This window comes from Antechinus flavipes, chromosome 2 (assembly GCF_016432865.1).
Source record: "Antechinus flavipes isolate AdamAnt ecotype Samford, QLD, Australia chromosome 2, AdamAnt_v2, whole genome shotgun sequence".
NCBI classification, from domain to species: domain Eukaryota; kingdom Metazoa; phylum Chordata; class Mammalia; order Dasyuromorphia; family Dasyuridae; genus Antechinus; species Antechinus flavipes.
In genome coordinates, this window is record NC_067399.1 from 137,182,144 (window position 1) to 137,206,348 (window position 24,205).

A 24,205-nucleotide genomic window follows, 5' to 3' on the forward strand; every position below is an offset into this window, starting at 1 on the left:
GTGGCAGCCCTTTTTATAGTGGTTAGAAACTGGAAACTGAGTAGATGCCCATCAATTGGAGAATGGCTGAATAAATTGTGGTATATGAATATTATGGAATATTATTGTTTTGTAAGAAATGACCAGCAAGATGATTTCAGAAAGGCCTGGAGAGACCTACTTGAACTGATGCTGAATGAAATGAGCAGAACCAGGAGATCATTATATACTTCAAAAATAATACTATATGATGATCAATTCTGATGGACATGGCCATCTCCAGCAATGAGATGAACCAAATCAGTTCCAATAGAGCAGTAATGAATGGAACCAGTTACACCCAGTGAAAGAACTCTGGGAGATGACTATGAATCACTACATAGAATTCCCAATCCCTCTATTTTTGTCCACCTGCATTTTTGATTTCCTTCACAGGTTAATTGTACACTATTTCAAAGTCCGATTTTTTTTGTACAGCAAAATAACTGTATGGACATATATACATATATTGTATTTAACATATACTTTAACATATTTAACATGTATTGGTCAATCTGCCATCTGGGGGAGAAAATGGGGGGAAGGAAGGGAAAAACTGGAACAAAAGGTTTTGCAATTGTCAATGCTGAAAAATTACCCATGCATATATCTTGTAAATAAAAAGCTATAATAATAATAAAAAAAGATAACCTTGTGTACCATCAGACAGAAAAATGTAAAAGTAGAGTTAGATGGTTTCAGGCTAATAATTATAATAATTTTGTTATTGTATATTCTTACATATAATATTAGTTTAATTTAATAATAATAATAGCTAATATTTATGTAGTATTTTAAGATTTGTAGAGTACTTTGAATATAATTATCTTATTTCACTGGGACCCAGAGAATGGTGATTAATAGCTCAATAGCAACTCTAATGGGTGAAGCTAAAGATTCTATTGTTGTTTCCATTTATACATCATTTCATTTAACCTGGATGAAAATATGTATATCAGTTTTGTAGATGATAAAAAGTTGGAAAGAATAGTTAATACAATAGACAGAATCTAGATGCAAAGTGGTTCCAATCTGCAGATCCAAAGACCAAATCTAATAAAAACAAAATTTAATTATGAAAATATAGTTTTATTTTTGGAGTTAAAAAACAAACTACTGCATAAGTACAGATGAGTGAGTTCCTCTGAACAATATTCATGAGAAAGAATCTCAATTTTAGAGGGATGCAAGCTAAGTATGAGTCAGCAATATTCAGCAGCCATAAAGCTAATGTGATCTTAATTAAGCACAGTGTCCAGAGTGAAAGTTGTAGGCTTACTTTGGTTAGGTCACATCAGTTGTGTAATATTACGTTCTGGTCTAGGTATTATAGAAAGGACATTGGAACATGTAAACGACCATTACCTATAGGAATCAATGGAAGAAATCGTGATATTTTACTTGGAAAGCAGAAGACTGTTATTGCTTGTCTTTTGTTCTCAAAAAAGACCAAGACATCAGGGAGGTGATGCTGTGACATGCAGGTGAATTGGATTGAAGTGAGGGAGGGCGGGGCAAGGTCGCCTACCTCACTTTCTCCTCCAGAGACATCTGGGTCCAGTGGCCAGATGTAAAGCCGAAGACTAGCTGGGTTGGGGAAAGGGCATTGTGCATTAAATATTTGAAGATGGAATATGGGAACGTAATTAGGCCTATTTTGATTAGCCACAGAAGGAGCAATGGGATAGTAGTTGTAGAAAGGCAGATTTTAGCTTGGAGAAACTGCCTGAAAATGAGAACTGTCTGAAAAGTGAGTTTTCTTATTATTGGAGATCACTGAGATGGGAGTGGATAATCCCTTCTCAGGGATCTGATGGGACTGGGATGTGGGTTGGACTAGATAACAGAGGTTTGTTCAATTGTAAGATTCTTTGATTCTAAGCAGAGTGTGAGATTTGGGCATAAGTAAAACTTTGAAGAGATGGCTCTGAGAAAAACCTGGAAAAGTGGGTATTAGCTAAATTTTAAAAAAGAAATATGCAGTCTGCTGAAACAAGGGGACATGGCTAAATCATTCACTGAGTTTCTGTAGTAGGATTGGGAATGCTGAAAAGTGTGATTGATGTAGTCGCAAAATTTTTTTTTTAGCTTTTCATTGTTATACTTTTTCTATAACATCTTTCTCTATTTAATATGCAGTGCTTCTTATCAGACCTGATTTGTGTACATTGATCACACTATTATACTTGTTAAATATTAAAACCCTTTCTCCTCCTGTGAAGTCTAATTAGGCAATGTGTTCAAAGGAATAATAGTCTGGCCATTGCCTGGCACATACCTCACCACCGGCTCATTTATCTTGTGTTTCTTTCTTTGCCATGTGCCAGAGTGCCAAATATAGCACATGAAAGTTTGATGAACAGCTCAGCTACTATTGGGCAATTGAGAGAAATCTTAATGCAGAGGTTCTGAAACCTTCTTAGGATGCCAGATGTGAAGAAATGTATTATCTATAAATTTGCATTTTTCACAATCAGAGAAATATACTAACATGTATAGTAAGTTATTTAAACAATCTGATTTTAATGAATTAAAGTATCTTAAAATATCCTTGTAAAGGTGAAACAGAATTCACCAAATTACGTTTTTCTTTGAAAAATCTTTTGAGCAAACTAGCAGCCACAAGCAATTTCATATGTAAAGAAGACCATAAAAAGAATATAAAGCTATAAATCACTACCATGTACAATTTGACCAATTTCTCTTTTAAAGATAGAAAAAATTCAGTGTGAGAGTAAGGGCATTTTTAGTTTTTAAACATCATATTCTTTAAGTCTTGCAATTTTAAAAAAGCCCCTTTAGACAGCTACAAATAAATTATTACCCCCAAATCCATGCTTTGTATTATTCAGAAATTTTTTAGCTTGAATAAATTTGATTGTTTTTTAATTAAAGCTTTCTATTTTCAAAATATATACATGGATAATTTTCAACATTCACCCTTACAAAATCTTGTGTTCTAAATTTTTTCCTACCCTTCCTCCCACCCCCTTCCCTAAATAGTCCAATATATGTTAAACATACAATTCTTCTATACATATTTCCACAAATTTGATTTATTTTAAAATTTTTATTTTTGTATCTTTGTTTTTTCATACCTTTATTTTCCAAATACATCTCTTTCTTCTCTCCTCCTCAAAGAGCCTTCCCTTGTAATAAAGTGTAAAAATGGACAAAATACAGGGGAAAAAGAGTTCAGCAAAATAACTTATTAGTTGAGTCTAACAGTAAATTCATTGTTCCATGCCAATTGTCTCCAACTTCTGTGAAAAAGAGAGCTTATGTTTTCTTCTTGTCACTGGGGCCACAATTCTTCATTATAATTACAAAGTGCTTGTTTTTTTTCTTTTTAATTTTACTACACACACACACACACACACACACACGCACGCACGCGCGCACACACACACACACACACACACACACGCCACATTTAAAATTTTGAACTGTTTTGTTTCCTCTCCATTCCATCCTAGAGAAGGCCACTATTTTACACAATTCATCTATCTAATCTATTTATAATACTCTCTCTTTATAAAAACATACTATGCATACTTCTCTTTCACAGTTCTTTGACTTCATAGGTCCTTTGTAGTTAATTTGAATATTTATAATATTCAGAATACTTTTGTCATTCATAGTTATTCTTCAGACAATATTGTTACTACATATAACAGTCACTTGATTCTGCTCATTTCACTCTTTATTATATCATGCCAGTCTTTCTGTATTTTTTAAAATATCATTGAGCTCATCCTTTTTTACAGTACAGTATTCCATCACTATCATATATCACAACTTTTTTTTTAAAAGCCATTTCCAAATTGATGAATATCCCTTTAATTTACAGTTTTTGGTTACCCCAAAGAGAGCTGCTATATATATTTTTAAAATATAGGTTCTTTTCATTTTTTCCTGATCACTCTGGTAAACAGATTGAATAATGGTGTTTTGGGATTGAAGGGTATACCCCAATTTTATAACTCTTAGGGCATAATTCCAGATGGTTGGATCAGTTCATAACTCCACTAATAGTTTATGGCCCAATTTTTCTGCATCCCCTGCAACATTTGTCAGTTTTACCTTCTGTCATTTTAGCTAATAGGTGTGAGATCTCAAACTTAGTTTGATTTTCATTTCTCTAATCAATAATGACTTAATCATATTTTTCATATAAATATCTAACTTCAATTTCTTCATTGAAAAACTTCCTGTTCATATCCTTTGACCATTTATCAAGTGGAGAATCATTCATACTTATAAATTTGGTAAAATTCTCTACATATTTAAGACATGAGATCTTTATTTGAGAAACTGTCTATAAATTCCACTCCTCCCAATTTTCTGTTTTTTTTTTTTTTTTTTTTTTTTTGATCTTGGCTATATTGGTTTTATTTGTACAAATAAATAAAATAAAATAATCTTTTATTATTATGTTTTATATGTCTACTCTGTATCTTAACCAGTACCAGATAGTTTTGATAATTATTGTCTTATCTGGTACTACCTCTTTGTTTTACATTTTTTTCCCCATTAGTTCCTTTGATATTTTTGACCTTTTGTTCTTCTAGATGAATTTTGTTATTGTTTTTAGTAGTTTAATAAAATAATTTTTGGTAACTTAATTGGGATGGCATTAAATAAGTAGATTCATTTAGGTGGAATTGTTATTTTTATTATATTGATTGCCTACCTACAAAGAATTTTTCTCCAATTGTTTAAATGTGACTTTATTTGTATAAATAGTGTTTTATAATTAAGTTCTTGCAGTTCCTGGGTTTGCTTTAGCAGGTATGTTTCCAGGTATTTTATGCTGTATGCAATTATTGTTAAGTGGAATATCTTTTTCTTTCTCTTCTTGAAGTTTTTTTTTGGTCATACATAGAAATCCTAATGATTTATGTAGGTTTCTATCCTACTGCTTTGTTGAAATTTTTAATTATTTCAACTACCTTGTTAGCTCTGGGAATTTTTCAACTATATCATCCTATACTCTGCAAAAAGAGATGGTTTTATTACCTCATTTCCCTTTCTGATTTCTTCAGTTTTCTTTTCTTCTCTTACTACTGTTGCTAACATTTCTAACACAATATCTAGAATACTATTGGTGATAATGGACATTCTTGTTTCATTCCTGACCTTACTGGGAAGGCTTATAGTTTATTTCCTTTACAAATAATGCTTGGTTTTAGGTAGATGTTTCTTATCATTTTAAGGAAAAATCCATTTATACCTTTGCTTCCAAGTGTTTTTAATAGGCAATTGTGTTGTATTTTGTCAAAAGCTTTTTCTGTATCTATTGATATAATCATATGAATTTTCTACTTTTGTTATTGATATGATCATTTATGTTAATAATTTTTCTTATGTTAAACTAAACACCTCTACATTGCTGGTATACTACTTGGTCACATGTATAATCTTTGTGATGTATTGTAGTCTTCTAGTGTTTTGTTTAGGACTTTTACATCCATATTCATTAGTAAAATTGGTCTATAATTTTCTCTGTTTTTGCTGTTCCTAATTAATACTGTATTTATTTCATAAAAGGAGTTTGGTAGGACTTAATACTTTGACTATTATTCCAAATAATTTATTTATTGCTATTAGTTGATCTTTACATATTTGCTAGAATTCACTTGTAAATCCTGATTCTGAGGATTTTTTTTTTTAAAGAAGCTTATTTATGGCCTGTTCAGTTTCTCTTTTCTAAAATAGGTTTATTTGGATATTCTAGTTTTTCTTCTAAAAATCTAGGCAGTTTATATTTTTAAGTATACTTTGATTTCACTTAAAATGCCAATTTATTAACATATAATTGGGCAAAATAACTCCTAATGATTTCTTTGAATTTACATTCCTTAGCGGACTATTCATCCTTTTAAATTTTTGATGCTAATGATTTGGTTTTGTTCTCTTTTCTTTTTTTAAAGTAATATTAATCCCTGGTTTATTTATTTATTCTTTCTTTTCATAAAACCAATTCCTAGTTTTATTTATTAATTCAATGGCTTTTTCACATTCAGCTTCATTAATCTTATCTTTAATTGTTAGGATTTCCAATTTGGTGTTTACTCAGAGATTTTAAATTTGTTCTTCTAGTTGTTTTAACTGCACACCCGATTTATTGGTCTTCTCTTTCTCTATTTTATTGATGTGAATATTCAGAGATTTTTACTTTGGCAGGCTATCTCATTGTCATTCTCTTTCATAAAAATATTTACTGTTTCTATAACTTATATTTTGATCCACTTATTCTTTAAAAATAGGCTATTTAGTCTCCATTTGATTTTTTAATGTGTATTTCCATGGTGTTTTATTAAATATGATTTTCATTGCATTTTGATCTGAAAAGTATATATTTTCCTGATTTTTTGTATCAGTTTTGTTTTTGTTGCTATTCTTCCATTCATATCCTAGTCATTTTGCATATTGTTTTCTTGTTTCTGCTTATTTCATGGATTCATGTCTTCCCATGCTTCTCATGTTTCCAGTTTCTTAGAACATAATAATATTCCTACTATATTCATCTGCCTCTCCATACTTCCCCTGATTCTTTTTCACCTCAAAAAAGCACTTCTAAAAGTATATTGGTTTTTATGGGACTTTCAACTTTGACTTTTTAAAGTATGTATGTTCACACTGGGATCTCTAGGTTAGTGTATGGACACTTCAGTCCTTTTCTTCCCATAATTTCAAATTGCTTTCTGACATACAGTTCACAAGAATATATTGATTTGTCTATTCTTCTATAACCCTTTTAATACTGATTTCCCATTTTGAATAAACTTTGCCAATTTATTTAATGTGAACTAAAACCTCTGAATTGTTTTGAATTGCATTTTTCTTTTTATTAATAAGTTGAGCAATCTTTTACATTGTTTATAGTTTGAATCCTTCTGCATACTTTCTTCATCTATTCACTGGGGAATGGTTCTAAGTCTCATATATGTCTAAAGTTTAATTAAAGGCCCTTTTCTGTTTATTACTATCTACATTGATACCACATTTTATAAGGGATATTGAAAGGCATTATGCTATAATGGAAAGAATGATTTGGAAATCGGAAGACTTGAGTTCAAATCCCAACTCTCAAACTTGTGTGACCCCAAGCTAATCAATGAATCCCTTATCGACTCCATTTCTTCATTATCGACTCAATTTAATTAAATTCCATAGGCACCTAGTAAGGATTTACTATATTCTGGTGATACAAAGACCCATATGATACATGTACAGTCTTTAGGAATTTATGTTTTGTTTGGGAAAAATAACAAGTATATAGAAGATTAAATAGAAAATACATGAAACCAATTTCAGGGAGTCTGCATAAAGCTATCAGGCAGTTAATTGCCATATTCCTCATTGCAAAGTAGAAATTGGCATTTCAGGAGAGGCATTAGAAGGGAAATGATATAACTTTCCAAATTTGAGTTTCTACAATTTTAGCATTCTAGTATTTTCACCCTTGACTAAGAGTAAGAACTTAAAAAAATAGCTTTACTAACTTGTCAAATATTACTACAAAACATAACAATCATAAACATCATTCCCTCTTTTTTAGTTTCCTAGTTTCACCCCATGTTTTGTTAGTCAGAATCTCCCCCGCCCCCCCCCAAAATCTAAAAGTCACTAATTTTCAGCAGAATTATGTTGGTATACTCTCTTCCATTTTACATATAATGAGAGTACAAGTACAAAGAATTGATATATTCCTCCTCCTTTCTCTTCCCCTCCTCCTCCTCCTCTTCCTCCTCTTCCTGCTCTTCCTTCCCTCTTCCTCTTTTCCCCCCTTCTCCTCCTCTTCCTCCTCTTCCTGCTCTTCCTTCCCTCTTCCTCTCTTCCCCCCTCCTCCTCCTCCTCCTCCTCTTCCTTTCCTCCTCCTCCTCCTCCTCTTCCTTCTCCTCCTCCTCCTCCTCTTCCTTCTCCTCCTCCTCCTCTTCCTTCTCCTCCTCCTCCTCTTCCTTCTCCTCCTCCTCCTCCTCTTCCTTCTTCTCCTCCTCCTCTTCCTTCTCCTCCTCCTCCTCCTCCTCCTCCTCCTCCTTCTTCTTCTTCCTCTTCCTTTTCCTCTTCCTCTTCATCCTCCTTCCTTCTTCTCTTTTTTCTTCCTTAAGGGCTTTCTGCTCCTGAATATAAGCATAATTATCAGTTCTTTGAAGGAAACAGGAGAGAAATTTTAAAAAAGGAGAAAATGGGTTCCTACTTTTCCTTCTCCATTATAATCATGGAAGATTGTATTCACACATACCCACAGAGGGTGTATCAGCATGTGTCAGAGATGTTTTAAAAAAATGAGGCTTTTTGATCCTCCTGGATGGAAAGAATTGGTGTTTTATTATCATTAGAGAAAAAAGCTTTTAAGTCTACATTTTAAGTAATATGCATTAGGCTAACAGGTTTTTCTCTCCATAATGCCTGGGCCTTGTGGGTGTTAATGTTGTCTATTTTGTAGAAAAATACCTTTTAACCCTGATAATGGCAAACATCAAGAGTGCTGCTTTCTGTTTATGTGTTATGGATAGTGAGCTTCTCACTTTTTAAAAGAGAACATTTTTTTTTGCCTCTGGGTTTTGGGGGAGAAGTTAAGTGCTGTCAAATAATCAAAATGTCTTGTAATTCTGAATTAAAATATGGCCACGTAAAAGCTTAGCGCTGGAAGTTTAGACTAGAGATCATAAAATAGAATCTCATTTCACAGAGTAGAAACTAGAGATCCAGATTGAGAAAGGGACATGTCCATAATAACATGGCTCTGCCATGAATTTGCTGGGACCAGAATCTAGGTCTCTTGACTTTTGGTCCTTTGTTCTTTTCACTATTTTTATTCTGCTTTTGTCTTTCAATACAATAGCATCTCTAGTTAGATTTTGGTCATCATTTGCTCATTATATTTGATCATCATTAGCTTTTTGTTTAATTCATGATTAGAGCATAAGTTGGTCTGAATGAGATGTTGAATATGAGTTATTATTCTGAAGGACAAGACAATCCTTACCCTTTGGCAAATTAGAGATAGAATAAGTGTAATCTGAACCTAAATGTTTACTTTTATTGTATGTTTTGTCACATTTGTTAATTCATTTCTTTTTGAAATTAACTTTTCTTTTTTATGTGAATTTATCAAAAAACAAAAACATTTCAATATATACAGAAAAACAAGAAGCCAGTATAAAAAACTGTGCAGTGTTAACATAACAATTCCTGGCAAATAGTGCTTAATTAGTGCTTGCTTGCTTGTTTGCTTCCTTCCATATACACAGCAGACAAAAAAATTATTGTTTATGAAATGGTGAATCTTATCATAATTTGCCAAAAAAATGTATATAATAAATTTTGTCCATTATCAAGAAAGTTTTTTTAGTTTTTTTTCCATATCTAGGCAGCTCTCTAAGCTGATAAAAATGCACAAGGTTTGCTGATTTACTTTGGTATAGGGTGTTGTATAGGGTGTTTCCTAATCAGGAATTCTCTACACCAGTGAAATTACAGGTCTGGTTCAGAAAGGTTGGTGTGCCATGACCTACTCTTGATAAAGTCATGTTATATTTTTGTAATTGCCACTTCTTTTTCTAGATGTTTGTGAAGCAGCCCTAATAATATGTTCTAGAAATTTCCTCCAAAATAAAGGCCAAACCCTTAGGCCTATAGTTTAAACTCTGTTCTTTTGAAAATCAGGATAATATTAGCCCTCCAATTCTGTGATGTACAGGCTCTCAGCTCTCATTGACAGTGCCTTAGTAATCACATTTTTTAATCCTTTCAGAAACTGAGTAACAGCTAGGTGACCCAGTGTATAGAGTCTTGCCCCTGAGTCAGGAAGATCTGAGTTCAAATATAGCATCAGGAACTTATTACTTATAAGGTCATTTAAGCTGTTTGCCTCAGTTTCTTCAACTGTAAAATAAAGGTAATAATAAAAACTACAAATGAAATAATATTTGTAAAAGGCTTAATACAGTGCCTGGCACATAGATGCATCTGAATGCTGTTTGTTATTATTGTTATTATAATTAGGTTTAGTAGGGGCAGTTGACTTGAATTTTCAAAAACATCTAAGTTCTCTTTATCTGGATAATTAACCAGGAAGACTAAAACAGGCATGAAATCAGTCTGAGAGTTGATTTTCATTCCAGTTGCACCCCAAAGACCTGAGTCTTAGCTATCTAGTCACAACCCAGGTTTGCTGGGGATGGAATGGGAATTCTCTTGTCCCCATCTTTCTGTAGTCTTTTCATCTTGGGCCGATTTTACTCTCATCCATTTCCCCTCAGGCTGTTGCCATAAAGAAGTTGGCTAGTTAGACCTTCCAAATTTATTTCTTGTTTTCTCACATACTATTATCAAAAAATTGGGGATAATGGTAGTTGATAGATGTGCCAATGGTTCTTTACTAGTTACCTAATAGTACTTCTCAGAAAATATATTGTGTCTAGTAATGGATTAGTATCATTGCTTCCTTCTCCCAATTCCATTATTTTTTTTGTATGTGTCTATGATTGACCACAATAATGGACAAAATTTAGTCCTTGCCTCATAGTGATAGGAGGAAAAATTAGAATTTTCACCTCAACAACTCAGTAGACAAAAAAAGATCTCTGAGAGAGAAAAAAATTGGTTGTGTCTGAATACAGATTGAAACTCACTCCTTTTTTTAAAACATTATTTTCTTGAGTTTTTTTGAGGGAGAGGAGGAAGATCTATGTTTTCTTTCACAACATGAATTTTATGAAACTGTTACATAACTTCAAGTATGCCTTCTTAATGGGGGTTAGGGGTGGGGAGAAAGGGAGAGAATCTGGAACTCAAAGTTTTAAAAACAAATGTAAAAATTATTTTACATATAATTAGGTAAAATAAAATGTTAAATAAGTAAAAAAGAAAAGAAAAAAAGAATTTCATCTCCATATGAAAAAGATGAAAACAGAAAGAGCCTATTATAAAATAAAAATGGGAATGATTTGCAAAAAAATAAAAATCTTTGAGAATTTCAGAATTACACCATAAGGGAAACATATTCATACTTTTCATGGATGCTGTTTTATCTCTTAACAGGAGGATTAGAGACCTTTTAGTGTATTAGTTTAGTTGTAAATTAAATTGTAATGTAATGTAATGTAAATTGTAATGTAATTAAGTACTATTTACTGAGTGCTTTAGCCTAAAAACTCTGGAAGATTCTTTTTGATTATTTCTGTGGGTAGTAAGTGACAAGGAAGCATCCTGCTTGAGTTTTGTGTGTCATATTCAAGGCTTTAGCTTTGTTTCTTTGAAAATGAAAGATGATGGAGCTCAGGTATCCTGAACAGGATGTTGATACACATTTGTAAATGGGAATTGCAGCTTTTTGAAGAGGAAAATGATGAAATCTCTTTTACACTTTAAAAAGAAATGATATTAAAGATTCATTGCTGTTGTAGATGACTGAAACTTAGGAGTTTTTGAGGCTGATAGGTATGGAGTTTTCCAGGTATGTTTTTGAAATAGCAAGTGACCCCATCACAAAAGTCATACACCAAATTGACAAAGTATTCTCTTTGAAGTGATTATAAAATGATTTATTAAAAATTATTGTTGTGGATATATTTTCAGCTAGTAACTTATTTGAACATGTTCTCTATCTCTAGAGCTTTGTTTGGCAATACAAAAGAAATAGAAACATCAACTTTTGGATTGACATTGTTCTTTTTTGTTTTCTGCTTTCTTCTATTCTCTCACACCTGTCCTCCTCTCAGTCAATGACGTTAATCTTCAGAACAAAGGCTATGATCCCTGAGGTGTCCTGCCATGTCAATCACTCTCCCATTATGTCTAATACAATGAAAACATGTTTGTTAAGCCATGAGCTCTTTTCAGTATACAGGTGTGCCGAATTAAAAAATAAAATTAGAAACAAAAAAATTCCCCAACATATGAAAGTACGAAAGAAATTATAGAGTTGTTTAAAACAGTCCTTTCCTTTGCTCTCGTTCAATTGAAATGTGATTTAATTGCAAAGATTGGATATACAACTTCCCAGGAATATATCTACTGCAGAAAGTAAAATACACCTGTGTTAGAATTATAATGCTACAGAAACTCAGAGATGTAGTCTCTACCCCATCATTTTGCAGATAAGGAAACTTCTGCTTAAAGAAAGTAAATAATGGGCTTAAAGTCACACATTGCTAGTTAATGGCTGGGCTGAGATTAGAATCTAGGTTTCATGACCCAAAGTCTGTTTCCACTTTATGTGTGCAACCTTTTATTACTTTTGACCACTTGTGGGATTTTAAGGAATTCAGAGGTCATATGGTCCAAATCCTTCATTTTACAGATTAAGAAACCCACTCCAAGAAGTTTAGTGATTTGCCCAAGATTGGATAGTCATTAAGTTGCAGAGGCAGGATTTGAACTCAAATTCAATAATTTTTTCCCTCTCTGACTGCTCAGAAATTTTTTTTTTTTAATTTCAGGATTCTGGAGGATTTGACATTTAAGTGAATTTTCAATTAAAGGTAAGTTTGGATTTGTTTTCATTCTTTCTCTTATAAATTATTCTCTCTTATTCTCTCTCTTATAAATAATGACAGGAGGGAAAAATTGGAACAGAAGCAAGTGCAAGGGATAATGTTGTAAAAAAATTACCCTGGCATGGATTCTGTCAATATAAAGTTATTATAAAATAAAATATTAAGAAAAATAAAATAAAATAAAAAATAAAAGTTAAAAAAAATAATAAACAAATAACGACAGGAAGTTCTGTCCACGCCTTTATCTTTGAAAATTTAATTCCCCTCATGTATGCTAATTTCTCTCTTTAAAAAAAATTTCAATGGTAATTTATTTTCCCAAATAACTATAAAGATACTTTTCAGTGTTTATTTTTGAAAAATTTTATAGTCTAAATTTTTCTTCCTCCCTCTCTTAATTCTCTCCTTCCCAAGATAGCAAGAAATTTGATATAAGGTGTAAGATATACAATTCTTGTATAAACATATTTCTGTATTTGTCATGTTGTACAAGAAAACTCAGATTAAAAGGAAAAAAATCCATGAGAAAGAAAAAACCTAACTAAACAAAAAGTTGAAAATACTATGATTTGATCCACATTCAGTCTCTCTGTATATGATTGGCATTTTCCATCTCAACTTTATTGGAATTGTCTTGAATCATCACATTGTTAAAAAGAGCCAAGTCCGTTATAGTTGATCATCATGTATTGTTGTTACTATGTTGCAGAACTCCTGGTTTTGCTCATTTCACTTAGCATCAATTCATATAGGTCTTCCTAGGCTTTTCTGAAATCAGCCTGCTGATCATTTCTTATAGAACAATAATATTCCATTACATTAATATACCATAACTTATTTAGCCATTCCCCAGCTGATGGGTATCCACTCAATTTCCAGTTCTTTGCCACTACAAAAGGGCTGTGACAAACATTTTTTGCACATATGGATCCTTTACCCTTTTTTATTATCTTTTTTGGGATACAGACACAATAGTGAGTCTTCTGGATCAAGAGGTATGCACAGTTTTATAGCCCTTTGGGCATAATTCCAAATTTGTGTGATAATATCTCAAATAAAAAGGAGAGTATTCACATTTTTTTATTCCAGTAAACTTTGAGTTTAGAAAGAAGATATTTGGAACACACTGATTCTTAAAAATAAAAATAATCTGACTGTGAACACAGATTATTACTTCAGAAACTCAGTAGGCTAAATGTGAAGCAATTACCTAATTCTCTTTCCTTAGAACATTCAGAATTAATTGTGAGAGGGGTTTTGAAATGTGATAACTTTTTTTTGGGATAAATAATGTTTTATTTTCTCTAATTATAGTAATTTAAACATTCATTTTTTACAAGATATAGAATTCCAATTTCCGCCCTCCCATCCATCCCTCTTCCCCACCCCCCCATCCCCATCTCTCACCAGCCAAAGTCAGGCAATCTGATATAGGTTATCCATGTGTAATCATGTAAACACATTTCCACATTAGTTATTTTGTGAAAGAAGAATCAGAAAAAAGGGAAAAAGCAGGAGAAAAAAAAATGAAAATAGAAAATAATATGCTTCAATCTATATTCAGACTCCATTCTTTCTATGGTTGTGGATAGCATTAATCGAAAATATGATCATTGTTTTCTATGTATTATCAAGATATATTATGGAGATCTATACTCTGAGTATATATCTATATATCTATATATATCTATCTACATATATATTATATATATATATGTATGTAATCGAAATCTCAAGGAAGGTGTTTTTTTTTTTTTTTGAAAACAATGTTTGACAAGTTATTTGATTTAAACAGTTTAATTTATTTTCTAAATTATTAGCGCTGGTAACAGTTTAAAGGTGTTTGTGCAAAGTTATGGAGAATGTAAACAAATTAAATATTAGTTGCTGTTGATCAAGAATTATGGCTCATAGAGTTTATTTTGTTCATTTTTTAAAAGTTACAATATTTTTGTATAATGTGTTTCATTTCTCTGTCTCTTCCTCTTTACCCTTGTCTCTATTTTTTTCTTTCTCCTTTCTCCCCTTCTCCTAAGTATCTGTTGTTTCCATAACTACTACCTTCAAATATGCCTGTCTCACTTATTCTTAAAAACAAACTTTTACTGGAGTCCACCATCCCAAAGATTTCTTTCTCCTCCCCTTTTCAGCCAAAATAAGAGAAAAAGCTATCTATACTTGTTCCTCCCACTCTTTAACCCTTTGCAGTCTGGTTTCTGATCTCATCTTAACTGAAACAGCTTTCTCCAAAAATTTCATTGATTTTAATTGCCAAATATATTGTTTCCCTCTTGGTCCTAATCCTTCTCAACCAATCTGCTACATTTGTCCCTTTTGATCATACTCTGCCCATTACTTTCTTTTTTTGTTCTTTTCCTACCTATCTAATCATTCCTTCTCAATCTCCTTTGCTGGCTCATCATCCGGAGCACTATCTCTAACTATGGTTGTTCCCCAAGATTCTGTCCCAGACCTTCTCCTCTTTCTCTACATCCTGGGTTGCCATTTCCTTCTCCAGCTCACTTTACAAATAAGAAAACTGAGGCAAAGAGGATGAAGTGATCTGCCCAGGGTCACATAGCTAGTAAATGTCTGAGGCTGGATTTGAACTCAGATCCTCTCAACTCCAGACCAGGAATTCTGAGCCACTCAGCTACCCTGTACTAATCTAGGAAATCAAAATATAAGAAGGGGTCCCGGGAACCTGACTATTTATATGACTCATTGATTCTCCAAAGGTTTGGGTCTAAGTTGCCTGCTTTGTTTCTCAACCCTCTCCTAGTGCTAATGTATTAGTACTTTCATGGGCAGGGTCTTGCCAAGTCTCTTGCTGACACAGCTGCTATTGTCAGACTGTGTGCTTGTCTAGTGATTATAATAGCATTTTCCATGCCTATCTAAAACCCTTCTGTCCTTCAAGGCTCAGATTCCACCCTTGTGATCCTGATTGGTGATTATACAGATGCATTATCTAGACCAGTCTCAGGCTTACCACAACCATTTCCTGGTCATCTCCATGCCATGCTGGCTGCATAGAACCCTTTTCTCCTCCCAATCCCCCAGAACATACTTTTAAAAGTCTCCTACTGAGAACAGTAATCAAATCAAATTTCCTGTTAAAGATGCACCTGTCAATTTCCCTGTGACTCCTTTCATCATTCATTTTAAAGTTTCTCTTATACAGGTTGCCTTCCCATATTTAGAATGTAAGCTTTTTTACATTTGTACTCTCAGCACTCAATGTAGTACCTTACACAATAAACCCTTAATAGATACTTTTTAATTAATTCATGATAGTAAATTACAATAGTTTTGGACTTAGAATGAGGAGAGATCTGTCTAGCATTAACTAATCTTGTGATCTTGAAAAAAATCACTTAAATTTTCTCAGCTTCATTTTCTTTATGGTTGAAATAATGAGGTTTGGATTCAATGACCTTTAAGGATTTGTCCAGCTCCATGATTTTCCCTAATCATCACCCCTAGTGGAAATGAATTTGCCTCCTTTGGACTCACTTGTCAATTCTAATCATTTGACATTTCTTTTTCATTGGACAGATTTTAAAAAAATTATTTATTTTGAATACACGTTGTTTTATGAATCGTGTTGGGAAAGAAAAATCAGAGCAAAAGAGGAAAAATCATGGAAAAAGAAAAAATCCAAAAAAAAAAAAAAGAACTGAACATTGAATATGTTGATTTACATTTAATCTCCGTATTTGTTTTTCTGAATACTGATAGCATTTTCTGTCCAAAGTCTATTGAGATTACTTTGGATTACTGAACCACTGAGAAGAACCATGTCTCATAGTTGATCACACATTCTTATTGTCATTGTGTAAAGTATATTCTTGTTTCTGCTTCTTTGCTCAGCATCAGTTCATGTAAATCTTTCCAGGATTTTCTAAAATCAGTTTGTTCATCATTTTAAATTAGAACAATAATATTCCATTGTCTTCATATACCATAACTCATTCAGCTACTCCCTAATTGATGGGCATCTACTCATTTTTCAATTCTTTGCTACATTGGGCAGTTTTGACAATCATTTTTCTGTTTTCAATTTCCCCAACTAAAGCATAATTTCCTTGAAATCATAGACTAGGACTTCTGTCTCTATGTATTTCTGTAACCTCAGATTTATTCTTGTCCATGGCCCAGCTTACAGGGTTTTCTCTATGTGGATTTGTTGCTTGATGGGGGTGTGGAAGTATTGATTGATAGGCAAGTCACTTGTAAGTGCTAAATGTTATGGAAGCTTTTCTAATTGCATATTGATTATATTATCCCAAACTATCTTTGTACTTAAGGATGCATGATGTGAAGAGGACTGAATTTGAAGTCAGTGCATGCTGGGTTTAAATCTTGGTTTATATTTAATCTTCATGATCTTATTCAGGGCACTCCACAGTTTCATGCCTCAGTTTCCTTATTTGTAAAATAAAGGGCTGTGCTAGGTAATTTCCAAATTCCTTCCATCACCAATTCTGTGATTCTATGATTTGTAGAATGTCCTCTGGTTTGCTTTTTTTTTTTTTTTTGGCTGCCTGTTGTGCATTCACTTTTATTTAATGAGCGAGGTAACAGAATATAAACAAGAGTTCCCATCAGTATAGCTCTTGACACTTTACAAAAAGCTTTCACATGCATCACATCTTTTCATGGACTTGTAGCATTCAAAGCTGGAAGAAATCTTTGTGATTTCTTTTTTTATATATATAACTTTTTATTGACAGAGCCCAGGCCTGGGTAATTTTTTTTACAATATTATCCCTTGCACTCACTTCTGTTCCGACTTTTCCCCTCACTCCTTTCGCCCCCTCCCCTAGATGGCAAGCAGTCCTATATATGTTAGATATGTTGCAGTATATCCTAGATACAATATATGTGTGCAGAACTGAACAGTTCTCTTGTTGCACAGGGAGAATTGGATTCAGAAGGTAAAAATAACCTGGGAAGAAAGACAAAAATGTAAGCAATTTACATTCATATCCCAGTGTCCTTTCTTTGAATGTAGCTGCTTCTGTCCATCCTTGATCAATTGAAACTGAATTAGCTCTCTTTATCGAAGAGATCCACTTCCATCAGAATACATGCTTATACAGTGTCATTGTTGAGGTATATAATGATCTCCTGGTTCTGCTCATTTCATTCAGCTTCAGTTCATGTAAGTCTCTCCAAGCCTCTCTGTATTCATCCTGCTGATCATTTCTTACAAAACAATAATATTCCATAACATTCATATACCACAATTTACCCAGCCATTCTCTAGTTGATGGGCATCCATTCAATTTCCATTTTCTAGCCACTACAAACAGGGCTGCTACAAACATTTTGGCATATACAGGTCCCTTTCCCTTCTTTAGTATTTCTTTGGGATATAAGCCCAGAAGTAACACTGCTGGATCAAAGGGTATGCACAGTTTGATAACTTTTTGGGCATAATTCCAGATTGCTCTCCAGAATGGCTGGATGTGTTCATAATTCCACCAACAATGTATCAGTGTTCTGGCTTGCTTTGTGTTATAGTGTAGAATTATTCATTTGCATCTTGACAATCTGTTTTGTGGTTCATTTACTGTCACTTTTTTAAAATATATTTTCTATGCAGCTAATAATAGCAAAGATTTATACAGTACTTACTATGTGCCTGGTGCTGTGCTAGGTGCTTTATAATTATTATCTAATTTTATCCTCACAATGACCCTGTAAGATAGCTACTATTATTATTTTCATTTTAGAGATGAGAAATTGGAGGCAAGCAGAAGCTAAGTTCCCATGTTCTTATTTAGTTTCTCTTTTTTTTCTCTTTATTTTTTGGTATGTGTAGGATTTGGGCATGTGTCAATGCTGCTTCGCAACTGAGAAACTAATGGAAATTTATATGTAGTCCTATGTAAATAAATAAAGGGGAAAGCATCTTCTTAGTTGTGGTTGTTGTGGTTGCTGTTGTTCATCCTTCATTCTTACAGGTCTTCCATGTCTTAAGGAAGAGGAACATCTTGACTTGCAAATTGGATTTAAGTGAGGCAAGACTGTGCAGTCATCAGCTTTACTAATACTCCTCTAGCCTCCTGCAAGTCCTGAAGCAAAACAAAAATCAGGCTGAGATGACCCCTGAGGCAGTGGATGACGATGGTCTTTCTAAATTAAGTTCTTTCATAGACTTTAGTTTGAGTGAGGCAATATCTATTAAATGACTAAGGGCTGGGTAAGAATTTGTGTTATTTCACCTTGATTTAGCGTTCATAATGGGGACATGATTTGATTTATTATACACTGAAAAAATTTCAACAAACTCATAAGGGCAAGGGTTACTTTTAGCATTTAAAATTTTTTTCAACAGATACTCATTTTTCTTCTTAGCAAAAATAGTTTATTTCAGTAGATATCTAATAGCTTCCATTATGTCAATTAAAATGATGATATAGGAATATGGAGGGGAAATTAATGGACTTTGGAGTAATGGGGGAAAAAAAAAGATTTGTGTCTTAATTATGAGAGGGCTTGAATAGGTTGTGAATGAGATCATAGAAAAGGGGCTATCTCGTCCACACTTTTAATTTTTGCTGATGGGGAAACTAAGGCCAGGGAGAGTAAGAGTCTTGTCCAAGGAAATAGTATGAATAAGATTAGAGATTAGAATCCAGATTCTCTGACCCTAGCACCAGTATCCTTTCCACTGATGCACTGAAGTATAATTGTGTTTGTTTGTGTGTGCGTGTGTGTGTGTGTATATGTGTGACACACACACACACACAGAAAGAAAGGGGGGGAAGGGTGGGTGCGCATTTTAAGGAGGTCAATTTTGGAAGAGAATTTGGCACAAAAGCATGATCTTAGTAAATCCACAGCTGGAACTAAAGATCATTTTGCCAAAAAGCAGATTTTACTTTGTTTTATATTCTTTTCTCTTCATCTTTGTGAGGGACACAGGCTAATAGAGGGAGATGGGGTTTTCTAGAGTTAAGGAAGGGGTTAATTCCTCTTTGCAAGGTAATGAAACACCTAAAAACATTCCAGAATTTTGGTAGAAATTGTATGAAAGCACTAAGCTTGTGAAATGAAGTAACAGGCCACCTTTATGTGCTTCTGAGGTATGCACATGAATAGCACTTTATTCTGGGGTTGCAGACATAAATCATGGGGCTGACTGAGGAAGGAACATGTTGTCTCTAAAATCATTGAATGGGTGTATGTGTGTGTGTGTGTATGTATTGGGAGGAGTGAGGGTTTCAGGGATAGTCCAGGTGCATGTTGATAGATTAAAACAACTTTGTTAACTAAGATTTAAAAAACTGACCCAAGTCCACAGAAAATTGTAATGTGGGAGTCCAGGATGAAATCCTATCCTCTATTTTACTCTAAAAAGAGTTTAAAAATGTCTCTGGAATTTCCAAACAGCACAGACCATTCTGTGATTGCTGAGACAAACAAAAGGATGGATATTATCACAGGAACAATTAATGTTCTACTCTTCCCCCAGCTCCCTATGCATGGAATACACTCCTCTCTTTTCTCTGTCTTTTGGAATCCATTTGTCATTGTTGTTCAGTCATGTGCAACCCTTTATTGCCCCATTCAGGATTTTCTTGGCAAAGACACTGGAGTGTTTTGTTATTTCTTTCTCCAGTTCATTTTACAGATGAGGAGACTGAGGCAATCAGAGTTAAATGACTTATCCAGAGTCACAGCTATTAAGTTAATGAGGCCTAATTTGAGCTCAGATTTTCTTGATTTCAGGTTTGGTGTTTTATGTATCTTTCCACCTAGCTGTTCCCATACTTTCCTTTAAAGCTTAGTTCAAGTCACTTCCTATAGGAGGATTTTCTTGATCCTTTTAGTTGCTAGTGCCTCCCTCCACAAATTACTTTGAATTTATTATTTTTTTTGTATGTACTTATATGTATCATTATTGTCTTCCTTATAGAATATAAGATCCCTGAGGAAATAAATTCTTTCATTATATACCTGGCACATAAAGCACCTTTAAGAAATACTTATTCACCTATTGACAGAGCTTTGTGGTTTGTATAATTTTATATGCATTGTCTTATTTATGCAAAACACTTCAAATATAATTGTCCCATTTGAATTTTGCAACTTTCTGAGATGAGCACTGTAGGGATTATTATTCCCATTTTACAGATGAACAAACTAAGGTATAATGGCATTAAGTGACTTGCTTGCCCATGATGGTTGAACATCTCATGTCAAAGGGGGAATATGAATTCAAGTCAAGATCTAGTACTCTAATGACCAAATCAAGCTTTCTCTCCACAGAACTTTAATCTTCACAACTTTTCACCTTTGTCCTTTTTTTCTTTAGATTTGACACTTTTTTTTTCCTGAATAAAATAATTGCAACACAGAAACACATAACCATAAAATAACAAATGAATTTTTTCTGAGTAATTGGTGAAATCCAATATGATTTCTACATAGTCAAATCAACAAACATTTATTTAGCACCAGTTGTGTCATTGTGCCAAACACAAAGAAAGACAAAAAACTCTCTGCCTTCAAAAAGCTTATCATTTAAGGGGAGGGAGATATTACAGAAACAACTATGTACAAACACGATATATATTAAAATATATACATACATAAGTATGTACATACACATGTATATTAACATTATATTTATATTCATATTTGTGTATATACACATATATTTATATATATTAGGGCATTTGAGTGGCCCAGTGAGTGCTGAACTTAGAATCAGGAAGACTCATTTTCTTGACTTCAGATCTGGTCTCAGAAATTTATTAGTTGGGACACTGGGTAAATTGTTTAACCCTGTTTGCCTCAGTTTCCTCATTTATAAAATGAACTAGTGGAGGAAATAGCAAATCACTCTGGTATCTTTACCATGAAAACTCCAAATGGCATCACAAAGAGTCAGATTCAACTGAAAACAATCCCTGAATTTATGTAAATACACATTCACACACATTTACATGTATACATATAAATGTACATGTGCATATGTGTGCATATATATGATAAATTGAAATAATCTCAGAGGGAAGATACTAATATGAAAATGCACTACAAAGATATTGCAAAAAGTGGGATTTTAGCTGAGATATTAAGGAAGTCAGAAAACTGAGATAAAGTGAGAGAGAATTCGAGGCATTAGTGACAGGCAGTGAAAATGCATCCTCAGACTATGGAGTATCTTTGCATGAGAACAGAAAGGAAGCTGGAGCCACTGGATTAAGTGTGTGTGTGTGTGTGTGTGTGTGTGTGTGTGTGTGTGTGTGTGTGTTTGGGTAGATTAAGTTTATAACCATTTATTGAGAATTTACTAAATGTTCCAATCATGTAGTAAGTACCGAGGATACTGAGAAAGGCACAAGACAGCCCCTTTACTCTAGTAGTTCAGGGTCAACATGCAAAAAAATCTACAAACAAGATAAATTGGAGAGGGAAGGCAGTAAGATGGATTAGGAAATCACATGAAACTCATGGGAAGAGTAGAATTTAAGGATAGTTGGATACATGATGCTCCCCTTCCCTCCAACCCTTAACATTTTGTTCAGTTGTTTTAATTATATTTGATTCTTCACGACGCTATTTGGAGTTTTCTTGGCAAAGATACTGGAGTGATTAGTCATTTCCTTCTTTAACTCATTTTACAGATGAGGAAACTGAGGCAAACTGTGCCATACCAAGGGTCACACAGCTAGTAAGTGTCTGAGGATGGATTTAAACTCAGGAAGATGTCTATATTTTCTATTTAATTTTCTATGTACACCTTCTTTTCCCTTTATAGACTATAAACTCTTTAAGGAAAGGAACTATCATGTTTTATCTGTATTCTTAGCCCCTAACTCAGTGCCTGGTGCATTGTAAATAATTAATAATGAATGAATAAGTGAATGAATGCTTCATTACAGGCAACTTCTCTCTGCTTCCTTTAGCCCATCAGTTGAAAAACCAGCCTATGGTATACTAATGAGAAATGTTTCTTGGTGGAAAACCTAAGATACAAATACCTAAGAGATACTAAAAATTACAAGGTGACAGAGAAGTTTGAGCTAGTAAAGTAAATGGTGGCACATTATTACTATCTCTGTATGTGGAAAAACTCTAACCTTTCAATTATTAATATTTTGGATTAAGAATAGGATTATTGGGTAGGGTTCTATTTCAAACCAGCTATACTTTCATTGAATTTGGATTGTGGCATATTTATAAATTGTAATTTCATCATTTGTTTTTGGAAATATTTAAAAAATTATGTCTCATGCAGTGTTATTAATGGTAAAAGTGTGTTATTAAGCCTAATTATGTACTTCTCAAAACAGGTAATTTTTCCACGCAGAAAATCAGACCTACAACAAAGGAGTTAATTGTATGTGACCCTTTGTCCTTTAAGAGTTGGAACTGAAAGAGAGAAATTTGTGGTCTAAATATGGCCCCATATTCCTCTCCTCTCTCCAATCCACTCATATCCTCTTGGGCTGCAAGGCTGAAATCAGAGGGTTGTTTCAAATCTCTGCACTTCTTGTACTTGCTCAACTGAGCGCCAACAAAATATACGTAAGGTTTGAAGTGAACAATTCTTTGGGTTGACAACTCTGCCCAGTATTTGAAAGCATAAAAATGACCAGAGATTTTCAGAAGCTTAAACTAATATTACTTTTTTTTTGCCTTCAGCAAGTGCCTTTTTAACTTTAGTGGGAGGTCTGAATCTTTTATTAACAAGTCAAAAATTATATCCACTTAATACTGGGAGCATTAGGATATGAAAAGCAATTTTGTCCAGAGGCCTAATGACTCCCAAGAGACTGGTCCCCAGACCTCTCTCTGTTTTTGTATTCCCTTGTTCTTTCTAGTGGGGAAAAAGATATGGAGAAATAAATGTTTCTTTTAAGTCAGTTTGAAATTTAAACAAAAACTCTCACAATATATTTAAAGTGAACAAATTGCTCGTTTATTTTTACCCTCAAACACACCTAATGATCAAGTAGGACTCAGCCCAGTTCTTCAATTGTGGAATGGCCAGAGAGAAGTGGGGAAACAGTAGGAGGTCTCAATCTTTACTTCATCAAGTCTTGAATCTTCATTAGGTGCACCTGGTAATTTTTTTTTTTTATAGTTGTTAATTTTCTTTTGAAATTAATACTCTGGTAAGTGCATTTAATGATCCAGAAAAAATATTGACTTTATGGAAAAGGAGAAGCTGTAGTCAATTAGCAGCTATTAATTTGCATATACAGTCCACTTCATTAGGCATAAATGTGTTTTCAGTGAAGTAAATTGTAGCTACTGAGAATATTTGATACTTGCTTAAATGTGCGATGTGATTAGAGGGTATTGGGGCTGTCCATTTAAATTTTTTTCTTATCCAGTGGCAAATGTGGGACTTTGCTGACTCATTACAGAGTCAGGCTTTTGAGCTAACAATTTTATTTTTGTAGGTAATGACTTTATAGCAAAAGAGAATATTGGTTAATCATTTTTGAGTTTAGTGTTGTAATTGACTCCAACACCTACTACTTATGTGATCTTGGGGAAATTATAGTACATTATTTTTGCAAGCCTCAGTTGCCCCATCTGAAAAACCAGGAATTAGAATATATAGTCCCATAAGTCCCTTCTAGCTCTTAAGCCTGTGGTCCATTAAATCCTTTCTCCTACTTTTTCCATCATAGTGGGCTGAATAT

The 24,205-nt window shown here is 33.4% G+C and overlaps 1 long non-coding RNA gene across 1 annotated transcript in view; it reads left to right on the forward strand.

Moving 5' to 3' along the window:
* Nucleotides 1-24,205, forward strand: part of LOC127548292 (uncharacterized) — a 287,693-nt gene that overhangs the window by 15,449 nt on the left and 248,039 nt on the right. The window contains exon 2 of the long non-coding RNA XR_007950346.1: nt 12,471-12,512. This is a non-coding gene — a long non-coding RNA (uncharacterized LOC127548292). The remainder of the gene's footprint in view (nt 1-12,470; nt 12,513-24,205) is intronic.